The sequence below is a fragment of the Talpa occidentalis genome, unplaced genomic scaffold (genome assembly GCF_014898055.3).
Source record: "Talpa occidentalis isolate TD23 unplaced genomic scaffold, MPIMG_talOcc4v2.1 talOcc4.2, whole genome shotgun sequence".
Classification (NCBI taxonomy): Eukaryota; Metazoa; Chordata; class Mammalia; order Eulipotyphla; family Talpidae; genus Talpa; species Talpa occidentalis.
This window is the reverse complement of record NW_023602073.1, coordinates 1,258,897-1,272,984: the sequence shown is the minus strand read 5'-3', so window position 1 is coordinate 1,272,984 and position 14,088 is coordinate 1,258,897. Positions and strand designations below refer to the sequence as shown.

The window sequence follows — 14,088 nt, the reverse complement described above, 5'->3', positions numbered from 1 at the left end:
GGGGAGGGGCTGGGGGGCTCTGGAGGTGGGTCCCCACAATACACAGCTAGTGTGGCCAAAGGGATTAATGGATCACAGCAGAGTAGAGGCTGCCCAGGTCTAGATAAAGTAAGTGTCTCTTCGAAATAACACCAAAAACAGGATGGTGTCCTTCCAGAAGCTTCTCCTTTGATAACCCTTTTGGCTCTGATAATTGGGTATCAACTTGCAGAGAAGTAGCCTCCTGTTCTTTTAGTAAGTCCAGGTACTAACTAGCTAGGAAGATGTTTTATTGAGAGTACATTCTGGTCCCATGGCAGGTCAAGGCTGAAATCTGTAAGACATCACAGGGAGGTATCATCAGAGCCCTCCTTTGCTGGGGTAGGTGGGGAAATATGGGGCAGTGTCCATCAATCGGTTTGTTGACTTAGGTAAATTGAGGCCAGCAGTCAAGGTGGGATGGCAGTTCAGGGCTGGGCGTTGGAGCTGGGGCAGCTGCCTAAGTGCAGAGCCCCTAGCCAGGGTCCATCCACTCTGCGAGGGAAACAAGGACTTTGGCAGAAGTGGTCCCAGCAGGGGCCAGCTTGTGTATCCATTTGGTGCTGTCTGTGTGTCAAGGAGAATAGGAGGCTGTAGGGTTCACCCACCTGTTCCATCTTTTTTTTTTTAAAAGATTGATTGATTGATTGATTGATTGATTCAAGCACTGGGTACAGTCAGAAGCGCGGGAGGGTGAGAGAATTCACCAGAGCCAGAGCGGGGAGCAGAGCAGGCAGAAGGACCGAAGTACACTGCTGAGGGGAGCAGCGGGCAGCAGGAGAGATCTGTGCGCCATGTGGGACCCTCTTCTGGTAGCCGGGTTGCAGCCGGGGATCGAACCAGTGCTGCAGAGGCTGCGGGCAGCTTCGCAACCCAGCACTCAACCACTGCGCCACCAGGGAGGCCCACCTGTTCCATCTTGTCTTCTGGGAACTGGGAGGTTCGGCCACACCATCAACCTTGAAGTATGTCTCACTTTGAAGTTCTTGATTTTCTGGGGAACAGTGGCTGCTATTGAAGCAGCCCCTTCTCTAGGCCAGTCCATCTGTATCTCGACTCTTGACTTGCACCAGGAGAGGGGTCCCCCTTTTAATTATCAGTTTTAGTTTGCACACGGCTCTTACATTTCCCCTGAAGGCGAGGCACACCATGCACTGCATGGGCAGAGTGCAGTGCGTGGAGGTGATTGCAAAAAGTTAACGAGTGAGATGTTCACTGACGGCTGGGGACTGTAGCACATGCCCCAGCACCAAGGGTGACCCCATCGTGAGCAAACCCATGATGACTCCCACGAATGCCATCACCAGGGTGCATAGTCACGCAGAACTCTGCATGAGCCGGAAGGGCATGAAAGACATTGAGCTCTCGGATTTGGATTCCGTCCTGCATTGCGATCAAGCTCAAGTAAATAATAATTGTGAAACCATATGAGAAATCCAATGTACTGTGTGGCCTTAAACACGATTCCAAATAGCAATAATTATATTTCTTACATGGGATGCCCAACTGTTCATTTCTATTCAAATAGGAAACCACTTGCATGTATTACATTAATCTCTAGAGAAACATCCCCAGGGCAAAAGCAGCACTCCCAAAAGTTTGGTGGCTCCTCAATGAGTTAAACAGAATAAGCACAGGACCCAGCATTTCCACTCAAAAGAACCGAAAATAAGCATTCGTACAAAAACATGTGCCAGAATGTTCATAGCATGACTCTTCACTATAGCCAAAAGATGGATAAACGAATGTGGTCTATCCGTATAAAGGAATACTATGCATCCATAAAAAGGAATGAATGATTGGCATAGGCTACTAAATGGATGAACCTTGAAAACATGATCCTAAGTGAAAGAAGCCAGTGATAAAAGGCCATGTATTTTATGCTAATGTTTCCATGAAATGTCCAGGACCCATGCAATCAGAACGCAGATTGGCGCTTGACAGGGCTGAGGCAGTGGGAAGTGACTGCTCACAGGTATAGTGTTTCCTTGTGGGGTGATGAAAGTATTTTGGAGTTAGACAGTAGTGATATTTTACAACGTGGTGAATACACGAAAAAACACTAAATTCTTCCCTTTAAAATGATTAAACTGATTTTATAGTATGCGTAATCATATAACAATAAAAAAAGGCCATTAAAAAGGTGAAACGGCTGGTTTACCAATTGATTAGAAAAATTAAGGTTCTGCTGTACGAACAGCCATTTCTCAGCCACTCTGTTCATCCTTGGGAGCCAGCGCCAATGTACGGAGAGAACAGGGAATTATCTGGGCCGGTGCTGCTTGCACTGGAGTCCGGAGGGTTGGGTCCACCTGTCCTGTCAGGAAGTCCCTAACTCAAAGCCTAGCTGCTGGGATGGTGCATTGCTCATGGGTTTGGAATGACTAGACCCGATGATTCAGGATGAAATACTGTGATCCCTCAACACCCAAACAGTTCCAGAATAATGTCAGGCCTGTCCTGTTAGGCCAGAGAACACCATAACACCCCGGCCAAGAAAATGAAATGTAAGTCTAGCCAGTAATTTCCTCCAGGCAGTTTCAGGGACATAGTGAGAGCCTTAAGACTAACTTCCATCCACCCACCTGGAAATACTATGACTGACTGCCCTAGAGCTTTAATGCATGCTCAGTTACCAAGGACAAGAGCCCTGTGGGAGAAGACAGCAGAAGAGCTGTCACCACAGTCGTTCCTAGAGCCCAAGCTCCGCAACGGCTACAAGAAAGTGAAGGACTAATGGAGAGAAGCAGCGTCCAGCCCAAGAGGGGCTCGGAAGTCCCGTCTCACCACTGGGGTGTCCAGAGAACACTCTTACCCTGGCCATCGCTGAGTCCCCAAGGTGTGGAATTTCTCCCTCAACTACTACTTGTGCTAAATGGTGGCCCATGAACATAGGGGGCATGAAAACGTTTGGAAACCCCTCCAGCGGAGAGAGCGGAAGGAGCTCCCGGAGGACACCTCCATTCCCAATGGCTAGATCTGTCCACGTTCCCAGGAGAATTACAATCCAGAAGCACATTTTATTTCCTAGTTTGATCTTTTGCATTCAAATTAGTTTAGGTGGTTGAAGAAAGTTATCCCACTCCCTGGGCCTATAGGGGCCTGTGGTCCGAGTAGAAACAGTCCTCTGAGCTGAGAGATAAGAATCTGTCACGTAATTAAGATGACAGATGTCCCAGTAACTTTTGCAATCGAAGGACACACGGTAGGCATTTAAGACACAGATCTGGGTGGGAGGACGTGCTAGATGTTGAACTTTTTTAAATCCTTGATTTCCCCATTTCTGCAGAAACCAGATTTGGCCACCCCCTCAGGCAATCCCACAGATTGAAACCGTCAGCCAGGGAAGGGAGACACCTACTGGGGATAAAATTAAAAGATTAGAAGACCGAGTATGTAAAAATACTGCATTTGTAATATTAGCACATGCACATATAATAGCATACTTACGTGCGCTATCCACCTGCTAATCACATAAAACATATTCCACCACTGGCATTTTGCAGTTATTCAAAAGCACACAGTTAAAATCTACTTTCTTATCACAGAGACTGACGTATAAGAAGATACAAAGGAAAACACAAGCAGCTCATTCAGTGCAACCCAAAAAAGATGCCGTTCGGAGCCCTGCATGGGTGAATACGGTAATTAGATGGTCTGTTTTTCCCTAAAATTGTCAAGATGATTTCAACTTAGTAAATTCTGATTTTTAAAGGGCTGTATGCTACTCCCATCAAGTAATTCACTGTATTGTTATTTTTTGTTGACCGCTAACACCATTGTGGATGATCTGTGTATCTTACTTCCATCTCAGTCTATTTAAAGATGATCCAAAATTTTTATTTATATCATTCAAACATCAGTTGTGTTCAATGGCGTGGCTTTTCTCGGACGGTGTCAGAGGATGCCACTCTACCCGCGTGGAACAGACCATCACCCTCCACTGGAGGAGTTGACGCAGGAGACAACCTCACCGCCAGCCTCCATACCTTCTTGCTATTCCTCTCTCTTTTCTAAAATGGAAGGAACAAAAAAAAAAAAAAATCCTTTCCCCAATCAGCAGTAATCTCTCCAAAGGTCTTTTAATTTCAAAAGTCATAAGTGTTAATTAGCTATTATTAAGTGCCCTCTGTATAAATTAACATGATTGATGAAAAAATTAAGGCTAATGAAAAATGTAGCAATGCATGTATTTTTAAGGGACTATATTAAAAGCTGGTGGTCCCTCTGGACAGAAACTCAGGCCTTCCAATCTGTGCCCTGCCTTTATTATTATCTCTTGCTATCTTTCCTCCTACGACTTTTTTTTTTTTTTTTTTTGGCATTAGGAAAAAATGCTGAATCCTTATTTCAGTTGCTTTACAATTTTAGATTTTAAACTCGGGACACAAAGCTACACATTTTATTTCGTATTGTCCCAGGAGGTAAAAACGGCCCTAATTTTTTATCCTCCAACTGGAAGTAAAATGTGCACTCTCCTTAGAAAATATCAGAGACCCTCTGTAGGGTGGAGCCATCCTGTCTGGCACAGAGACCACTACCGGCCTTATTGCCCTGCCCCATTCTTTGGAGTATTTGGGACATAGTTCAAAATTAACAAAAGTTTTCCACAAAAATTAAAATGGAATCTACAAACCTAGACCTTCGATTGAATGTTAAATAATGTAAATTCTGCACTGAAGATTACTACCTTTTGATTTTTTTTTTTTTAACTAAGCTTGTCACAACTCTGTGTCACAACTCTCTAGCACTGGAGAGTCTGGGGATCTGAAGACCTCACTGTGACCTAATTCAAAGCAGATATGATGAGGATGTAAAGGTGTTTGAAATTCATGAAATAAAATTACCCAAAAATTACAGAGAGAAGTAATGGATCAGTTCAGATATTGTTATACATACACACAGTGGAATACTACTCAGCTATGAAATGTGTGAGCCCTTACTGTTTGTGACAACATGGGTGGGCCTGGAGGGGAGGGTGCTCAGCAAAATAATTCAGAAGGACAAAGACATATATTAGATGATTTCACTCACGTGGAAGATAGAGACACAAAGTGAAACTTCTAGTCGGTTTTCCTGTTAAAGAAAGTCCGTGGACATAAGCACCATCACAGACACTGGTCAATGGTCCATCTCTGGACTCAGGGACAACTGCCTGGATTTCAAACACCCAGTCGCTTATGCCAGTGACCAGTATCTGGGCTGGTTGCAAACTGGGCAGAGGACCACTGACAGGTGGTGTGGAGACTGTGGGCCTTAGACAGGCCCCCCTTCCTGTGACCTCTGGCTCCCTCGTGACCCATTTCATTTACAAGGAAATAGGCACCAGCCATGCAGCTAGCTACCTGCGGAGCTTTTGTTTGTGTTTGGCTCTTCCTAACCCAGGGTGGTGTCCTCTCTCCAGTTATGTGCAGGTGGGGACCGGGACACTCCTAAGTGTCCTGCCAGGCTGAAGCACACCCTTCCTAAATTTACAGCCAGCATACGGGAGCCAGGTCATGAATTTGTCAGTGGTGCAGAATGCACTGGATTGATGAGCTAGACCATGGAAGTCCCTCTGGGCATCACCCTGCGTGCGGTGTGAGGGCACATCTCAGGGGCTGAAACTCCTCCAAGGCTCGGAGCAGGACTGAGGCCCCCCGGAACCCAGATGGCCGGGAGAAGAAGCAGCGGATGGAAATTCTCTGGATCACATACGTAAGTGGTCCCACTGTCTCCCCACTTAGAAAATAAATGAAATCTTTGTTGCAAAGCAGAAGCCTCCTCAAGTAGAACCTCAGGCTAATTTGTACAGCCAAAGGGCTCTGTGGAGAATGAGCCGATGTGTTGACAAGAAATTGTCCCATCTTCCCTTCTCTCTTCCCCATACAGCCTGGAAGTGTTTAACAATCTAGTTGGAATAGTAAACAAACAAACAGCTCTCAGTTGTCGTCTTCGGTTTTAGAACGAAACATCAAAACCCTGAACTTGAAGCACAGAAGAAATCAAGGGGGTGAAAACAGCCACGGAGAGGGCCTGGTAGCCACCGTGCATGTAGGACGAGGGGGGCTCAGCAAGCCTGATGGCCCAGGGTGTCTTCCTCCCACCAGAACTGGGCCCTGGACACAGAGGCGGCACCATCCGCGAGTTGCTGCTTCCTGGGAAACAGCCCCAGGTGAGCTTCAGCCTTTGCTTTCTTCAGAAATTTGCACGGTCCTGGAGAGTGGGACCTGGAGTGTGGGACCGGCCATCCACGCCTGGCCTCCGAAGGGGCAGACAATTGATGTGATTGTGTAAAGGACTTAAAATAGTTGAGTCATTAAAAACTAGGACCACCTCTGGGAAGTGGAACAGTGAAAGGTCAAATGTGAGAGGCAGGCGGGAAACCCGGGGGGCTGGAAGCAGCTCAGCTGCGGCAGAGGGGCCAGGCCTCACAAGGGAGCTACTGGGGCTTTGCTGCCCATGTTCCTGTTCACAACAAGCTGTGTCTCTATAGTGGAAGTGCGTTTCTAAAATCTAGCATTTTTCTGAAAAGACCTCTGAGAAACAGCACATGGAGGGGGTCCAGGAGATGCCAGAGACACCAGGGCCTCATGCTGAAGCGCATAACCGACACGAGGTGGGCACATGAACCATCACCACCTCCCTTGGTGTTGAGACTTGGATCAGGATTTACTAACAGCCTGTGGGGGGGGGGGCACCAATGACCCCCCACCCAGGGGGCTGGTTTTCTTGGTAGTTTACCTGCCCAGGGCCCAACGGCGGGGGGGTGAGACGTTACCACTCCCCCTGCTCAGAGTTCCAGGTCGGGCCGCAACTCTGCCAGACCCCATCAGCCAGCACCCTGGTCCAGCCCTCAGTGCCAGGTCGGCAGGCCGGGGTGCAAGCTTTCTGGGATGCCTGACTCAGGTGTTCTTGGTTAGCACCCCTTCAGGTGAACGAGCTTCTCAGATCTCTGCCCAGTGCAGGGGCTGGGAGGGACAGGACGACCTGACGGCCAGGGTCGGCCACCGGGGACCAGAGGAAAGACACAGAGAGTGGACACAGCTCTGAGCACGAAACCTTGTTGAAGGTAGGGGGGATCGTCAAAGACTTCTGGGACTCCCTAGATCTTTCCCCCTGGGGGCTTGGAGGAGGCGGCCCCCAGAGTCAGACCTGATCAGGACTCCAGGGAGGGGAGCCTGCGCCCCAGGGGGTCGCTGGTGGGCCGGAGCCTGCCATGGGCAGAGGCAGTGGGGTGTGTGGGGCTGGACAGGAGCAGGAAAGTCCAGGGTCCAACCTCAGGGAGGAGGAGCTAGTTTGGAAGCAGAAGAATCCAGGGCTGTTGGGGCCACACATCCTGCCATACTGACCAACGCCAGTGGAGATAATGCACCTGCAGGCCTACACCCGTGGCTTCAATTCTGTAGATCAGGGAGTAGTAACTACCCCGGGGATAACCCTGCCTGTTCTGGGGCTCTGTGGCTTCAGGTCTTCGGCCTCACCTCATAGGACATTTTAGATCACTTAGCAAGCACTTTCTGGGCGCCCTGCCTGCGGCTGGTGGCATGTGGGAACCCCCACTTTGATATTTCTCATCCGTGTGGATCCTGAATTTTAAGGTCTGCTCCATCTCCCACTGTCATTTTGGTTGAAGAATTGGTTGCTTGGTGCTGTTAACGAGGGGGAGGTCAGAGAAATGCTGAACATCCCCTCAACTCAGAGACCCTTTGATTTCCGCTCCACGCACTTGCACCCCCTAAGATAATGGTTCCCATGGCCCCAGGCCCAGGGCTTGGAGCCCTTCCCAGTTCCTTCTCTCTTTTGCTTTCAGACCGCTCTCTGCTTGTTCCTCGGGGTCAGTGAAAGCTGGCTTCGAACTCTCATCACCGACGAGATTCTGGCCTTTACTTGTTTGCCAACGGCCCTCCCCATCTTGTAGATTCTGGGGAATATGCCCGCCCTCCCTCACCCACTGAAGCCATCAAAGACCACGGCAAAATGGAGAGCCTTAGCCAGACAGCTTGATAAAGGACAAACCCAGAATAAATCAAGAAGCCCCCGTCAGAAGAAATTTAAAAACCCCAATTTTATTTTCTTTTTAATCTGTTGCTGTAAAGCGCCCCCCGTCTTTGAAGGTGGAGTGAGCGTCAGCACCCACATTTCCATTCCAGACAGCTATCCCGCCTGTCCTGAAGCGAAAATAAATTTCCTTTTTAAGCTTTTGATGATAAAAAACTCATCTGAAGCCTCATAAATGATCCTTTATTATCTATATTAATAATGAATAAATGTCTTTTGAATACCCCTGATCTTTGCATTCATAGCAGCAGATGTATTATAGATAACCTTTGATTTAACAGCACAAACTCTGAAACAATATTAAACACTAAAGGGCTGATCTTGCTGCAGCCACCGAGGTCAACGTGATGGACATTTCTGTCCATTCCTTGGGCCTCTCCATGACATGCGCACCCGTGAGTATTTATTTTCGAATGTGCGCGCGCAAGAGCAGGTGTACCCTCAAAGCCCACTCACTGTCTGTCATTTCCCGCCACCTTTTCTTTTTCGCACACTTAGTGTTCCTTCTTCAGTTCTTTTCCTAGAACTCAATAGAGGCAGAATTTCAAAGGCCCTGTTAGTCTCTCACCTCTTTAAAAAAAAAAAAAAGATTTATGCATGCATACAAGAACTGGGGTACAGGCCAGAGGTGCAGGGGTAAGAGGACTCACCAAAGACAGAGTGGGGAGCAGAACAGGTGGACCCACTGAAACACACTGCTGAGGGGAGCAGCGGGGAGACAGGAGAGGTCTGCTGCGCCCTGTGGGTATCTCCCTGGCCGAGGGTTGAACTCTTGGCCCAGTGGCTGGTGATAGCTTGATAGCGCTGTGTCTTTAACCCCTGGGCCACCAGGGAGGGCCTCCTGCTTTAACTTTAATCACAGTTATTTCATTCTTTTTGGCATGATTGTCTATGGAACTGTATTCCTCACTGCCCTTTCTTTGATACATTGTTTGGGTATAGTAATGACACTTAATTTTCTATATTGATTTTTGTATCTTACACTTTATTGTATCCATTTGTTATTCCTAGAAGTATTTTAGAGTCTTTTGTTTCTCTAAGGATATTAACATGTGATCTGTGAATAGTGACAGTTTCACTGTTTGTTTTCCATGTTGGATTCTTTGTATCTTTTTCTTATGTAATGGCTTCACCAAGGATTTCCAAACTGTGCAGAGTAACAGTGGTGGTAGTGGATTTCCCTGTCTGCTTCTGATATTAAAGAGAGGCTCCTTTTTTAAAGGAAAACAATCTCTTATTACTCCATTTCCAGCTCTGGTGCTCTCTGCAAGAATTGAGGGGACATGAAGGAGAAGGTGGCCATTTCTCCCTCCGTCCCTCCTGTGTCTGGGTTTGCGGGGAAGTGAGAGGCCCAGCCACAGAGCTGACCATGGCTGGCCATGGCCTCTCCAGATTCCCAACTCAAGGGCTGTGTGCCGGGTCCAGCCCTACAGGCCCCAGTCCTCATCCTGGGAGGGACTCTGCAGGAGTGGCCTGGGTGGGCGGGCCCCGGGGCCAGCCTCAGTCCCTCCAGACTGTGGCTCCCTGGCCCTGGCTCAGCCTGCATGTTGGTTTTCCTCTGTAGGCGTGTCTACGCCCGAGGAGTAGGTGCTTCGGGATACCGCCAAGTTGATTTGTTACTAAGAAAATGATCCATGAATGAAAATAAGAAAGCCAACAGGAATCCAGCTTTCTCTTCAGAAGCTTCCCTTCTCCCTACAGCAGCTTTTCAGGAAGGGCCAGAATTCAGGGTAAGTCGACCTCAGTATAAATTCAAACTGATGTGTGCCTCTCTCAAGAGTGCTTGCTTTTTTTTAATATATAACTTAACAGAAACCTTTTTAGAATAAATTTCAGTTTTCAGAAAGCTGTGCAGGTAGTTTGATTGGCAAGAGTTCTCTGGAAACACAGAACTGTGAGGATGGGTGGATAGAAAGACCTTCTCAGGTTGTAACTCCAGACAAACACCAAAACTGGCTGTGCCTCATTTCCCCTGTGTGACTCGCCATGTGGACTCAGCCCAGCTCACACAGCTGTGCTTGGCATTTGTAAACTGCATTCATCACTGCAACGTTCCCCAGGGCTCCCCAGAGACAGCTCGCCCACATCCGGTTCTCTCTGCTTTGGACTTTGCACGAATCTCAGTCTCTAACCAGGCTCGTCTGCCTCCCTGGGAGGACCCTGCCTGTAGCGCTGAGAGCCCCCACATTGGCCTTGGCACCAGGCCTGTTATTCAATTTGCTGCAGTTATAGAAAAGGACACACAGCCAGCTTGGTTTTTCATGAATGGCCAGGAGGCCAAAAAGTAGCTTAAGAAGAGCTGGAAAGGGCGCTTCCTCCCCAGAGAGGAGACTACACAAGCCAGTGCTTATGTGGGCCCTGACTCACGGATGGTGAGAAACTAACGGAAACTCGTGCTTTTTTCTAGATAGGGCATTTTTCTAGATAGGTGACTTTTACAGGACCCACTCCAACACACATGGTGTTTAACATACTTCTTGAAGTGTAAGAGTTCCAGGGGAGGTGCTTTTAACCTTCCGCATCAACACTGAAGGACAGAGGATGCATATGCAAGCTCTTGCCTGCCGGCCAGCAGAGAATGGTGGCACCGTGGGCTCCGCCCCCAAGGGGTCCACAGTTGGGCTGGAGAGACAGGAACATGCGGACAGTCTCATGAGCTGACAGCTGCGGGCAGGCTGAGGAATGCCTGCGAGCCCAGCCGAGCCAAGCACGCAGGGTGACTTCTGGGCTCCTTCCGTTGTCTTTTTCTTTCATCTCTGACTCCAGTGTGTTTTCTTTGATTAGCAACAGGAGGAATCCCCCTGCTCCCTGACCCTCGCCCCAACTCCTGTCTGCCTGCTGCTTGACTGTTCTTTCTAATAGGTGCTGCCGGGCTGCACGGAGGCCCCCCATGGCTGCAGCCCTGTCTTCACATTAACCTGCGTCTCCTGGGTAATGGTGCAGTCGCTCTCCAGTCTGCCTGCGTCGCTCCTCTTGCTGCCGGGCTCCCAGTGGGACTTCGCTGGAATTAGCCAAGAGGGAGCTCAGAGGTGAGGCTGTTTCTGTGCAGGCCAACCCGAAAGAGAACGGGCTTGTAAGCCCCAACCTTCGTGTCTATGTTAAAACAGACACAGTGTTGTAAGCCAACATTCCTTCAAGTTAAAATAAAATAAAATGGTTCCTATGCCTATGGGTACAACACAAAACTATGAAATTCCTAGAAGGTAACATAGTGACCTCAGATTTGGTGAGGATGACTAAGATTCCACACCAAAGCCACTTCTATAAAAGAAATAATTGATATGCTAGACTTGTTAAGATAAGAAACTTTGGGGGCCTCCCTGGTGGTGCAGAGGTTAAAGTCTCAGCGCTATCAAGCTATCGCCAGCCACTGCAGCACGAGTTTGATCCCGGGCCAGGGAGCAGACCTCTCCTGCTTCCCCTCTACTCCCCTCAGCAGTGGATTTCAGTAGATCTGCCTGTTCTGGTCCCCACTCTGTCTCTGTCCTCTAACCCCCTGCACCTCTGGCTGCACCGTAGATCTTCTATGCAAAAATAAATCAATAAATCTTAAAAAAAAAAAAGATTAGAAACTTCTGCTCTGCAAAAGATAGTGTCAAGAGAAAGGGAAGATAAGCCACAGACTATAAGAAAATATTTGCAAAAAGATGCATATGACAAAAGATTCCTATGCAAACTCTACAGAGAAGTCTCAAACCTCAGTAACAAGCAAAGGAACAGTCTAATCAAGAACAGATCGGGGCCTCCCTGGTGGTGCAGCGGGTGGAGCGCAGCGCTGTGAAGCTGTCTGCAGCCTCTGCAGCATGGGTTCGAGTCCTGGCTGGCCAGGGAGCAACCCACATGGCGCAGCAGACCTCTCCTGCCGCACCTGCTGCAGCTCTCAGCAGTGCTTTCGGTCTCTCTGCCTGTTCTGCTCCCCGCTTAGTTTTATTTTGTAAAATAGGGCGTTTACAGTTATTGGAGGGTTGAGAATAAAGTGGGGGTGTTTAAGTGGTTTAATCTGAAGGTGCGGGGACATGTGTGGTGTTCTGGGGGCAGCGTGGGGAGGTCTGGGGAGTGGGTATGTTGCAAAAAAATGAACCTGGAAAGCCTCATGACAAAACAAAAAGTATTTGAATGATGGCATGTGACAGAGGGGTCATTTTTTACTGCCATATAACAACACTGGCCTGGTGATTTGCAGGGCAGTAAGAGGCGGTTTCCTTCCTAAGAGACCCCTGTGTGCCCCCTGCTGTATGTTGGCTGGGGCAGTGGCAGGTAGGGCTTCGGGGGGACAGGGTTCTCTACCAACCTGCCTGCAGCAGAGGGAAAGGGAAGAGGAACAGGAGAAGAGGGAGAGGGTGGCCCCTGAGACCTGGGCATCAGGGTCAGGGCCAGCAGGCTCTTGGTGTCCATCTAAGCTGCTCCCTCAATGACCCAACTACCCACGGAGGTGGATCTGTGGGAGTGTGTAGAGCAGATGCAGATATAGGAGAGACCCCTGCCGCCGGCCGCCCGCAGAAGCCTCACCTCACTGGCCTGTCCCTGTCCAGCTCTGGCCCCTCCCAGCATTTCAGGATGCACCCATGCCCCAGTATACAGCACCACAGCCCTGGAGACCCCGCTGGGAGCTGTGGAGAAGGGGTCCCTGCTGGGCTCCCAGCCTGGCTCTGGCCCCAGCTCACCAACGCAGAGGCCTTGGTTTCTTGAACCATGTACATTGAGAAGGTCATGCTACTTTTGTCATAAGCCCTTCATTTAAGTTCAAAAATGAAAGGAAGTGGACATTTTAATATGCTCTTTCCTAAATGTTTCAACCAGACTGTGAAGAAGAAGTTTAACAGCCCTTTGTTTTTCCTCTTGGGACTCAGAAATGGAACTTCTGGTGTTATGAAGATGAATATTACTCCTAGGTTAAGCCAATCACAGGATGAAAAATTAAATAATTTCACGCCAGGATTCACAAGTGTCACCTGAGCCAATGAGAGCACGAGTCTGCCAAGCATTGTCAGGGAGGCAGCACCAAACCCCGGGTGTCCGTGAGAGCAAGACAAGCTGTGGGGTGACCAGCTCGCCCCAGGTTGCCCAGGACTGTCCCTCTTTAAAGTGGAAAGTCCCCAGGCCTCGGGCAAGTGGGGCAGCAGAGCCAGGCCGTGTCCTTCAACTCATGGGTCAGTGCAGACACCAGAGGGCAGACTCAGGTCTCCCAGATGGACAGATGGCTGTACAGGGCACCCTAGGAGCTGGACACAGGGCGTCCTGCTCTGCACAGATCATCTGTAGCCAGCTGTGAGGGGAGCAGCGGCCACGCAAGCCAGGAGGGTCACCCCAGCATCATTCAGCTCTTCCACTCAGTGATTGTTTGGGGCACAGACTTTGTTCAAAGCACCAGCTGCGGCGTGGAGGGCTGTGGGGTAAGTGGGTTAATCAGGCCTCTGTGGCCATTACCTGTGACCTTGATCGTGTAGATGCGGAAGGTGCTTGGGAGCGTGGGCGCAGGCACTTCTACCTGATTGTGGACACCTGAGCATGGGTGTGTGCGCGTGTGCAAGCATGCACACCTGCGCCTAGAGGCAGGACAAAATCGGCAGCAGCAGAGGCAGAGGAGGATGTGCGGTGAGGCTAGAAAAGAGCCGAGACCACAGCAGAGCGGGTGCAGAGAGAGTTGAGATTCGTGGGGGGCTGGGGTGCCTGCCTCCTTTCATGCCAGCCTCCCTGTGCCTGGCGTGCCTTTGCACCTGGCTCCCTGAGAGCATTAAAGCTTGAAAACTCCGCTGAGGGCTCGGGGACCCTCTTTATCCATCTCCCTGAATCCATAGTGAGCTTGCTGTGTGGCTGCTGGCGCTATAGGGCCCCTGAGGACATCACACTGGGTGAAATAAGCCCAACACTGAGGGACAAGGCCCACGTGGGTCCCTCTCGTAGGCCCCCAGGGGAGGGAGATTCACAGAGAGGAGAGGAGATGTCGGTGGGGCTGGAGAAGGAGAGTAAATGAGGGGGCGGGTTTCCTGTGGGAGAGAGAAGGTTCTGGAGATGATGGAGGTGAATGTT

General features: G+C 49.5%; 1 protein-coding gene across 13 annotated transcripts in view; it reads left to right on the top strand.

The window, feature by feature from the left end:
- The window catches only part of SLC35B3 (solute carrier family 35 member B3), a 58,303-nt gene that overhangs the window by 39,437 nt on the left and 4,778 nt on the right, over positions 1-14,088 (top strand). For 10 of the 13 annotated variants that reach the window (XM_054698238.1, XM_054698236.1, XM_054698240.1 and 7 more), the window contains 6 exons: positions 3,567-3,662; positions 5,496-5,715; positions 5,890-6,616; positions 6,921-7,069; positions 9,623-9,788; positions 10,921-11,087. The gene's annotated coding sequence lies outside the window, so the exon portion shown is untranslated. The remainder of the gene's footprint in view (positions 1-3,566; positions 3,663-5,495; positions 5,716-5,889; positions 6,617-6,920; positions 7,070-9,622; positions 9,789-10,920; positions 11,088-14,088) is intronic. The other 3 variants (XM_054698232.1, XM_054698237.1, XM_054698234.1) reach the window with 3 other exon arrangements.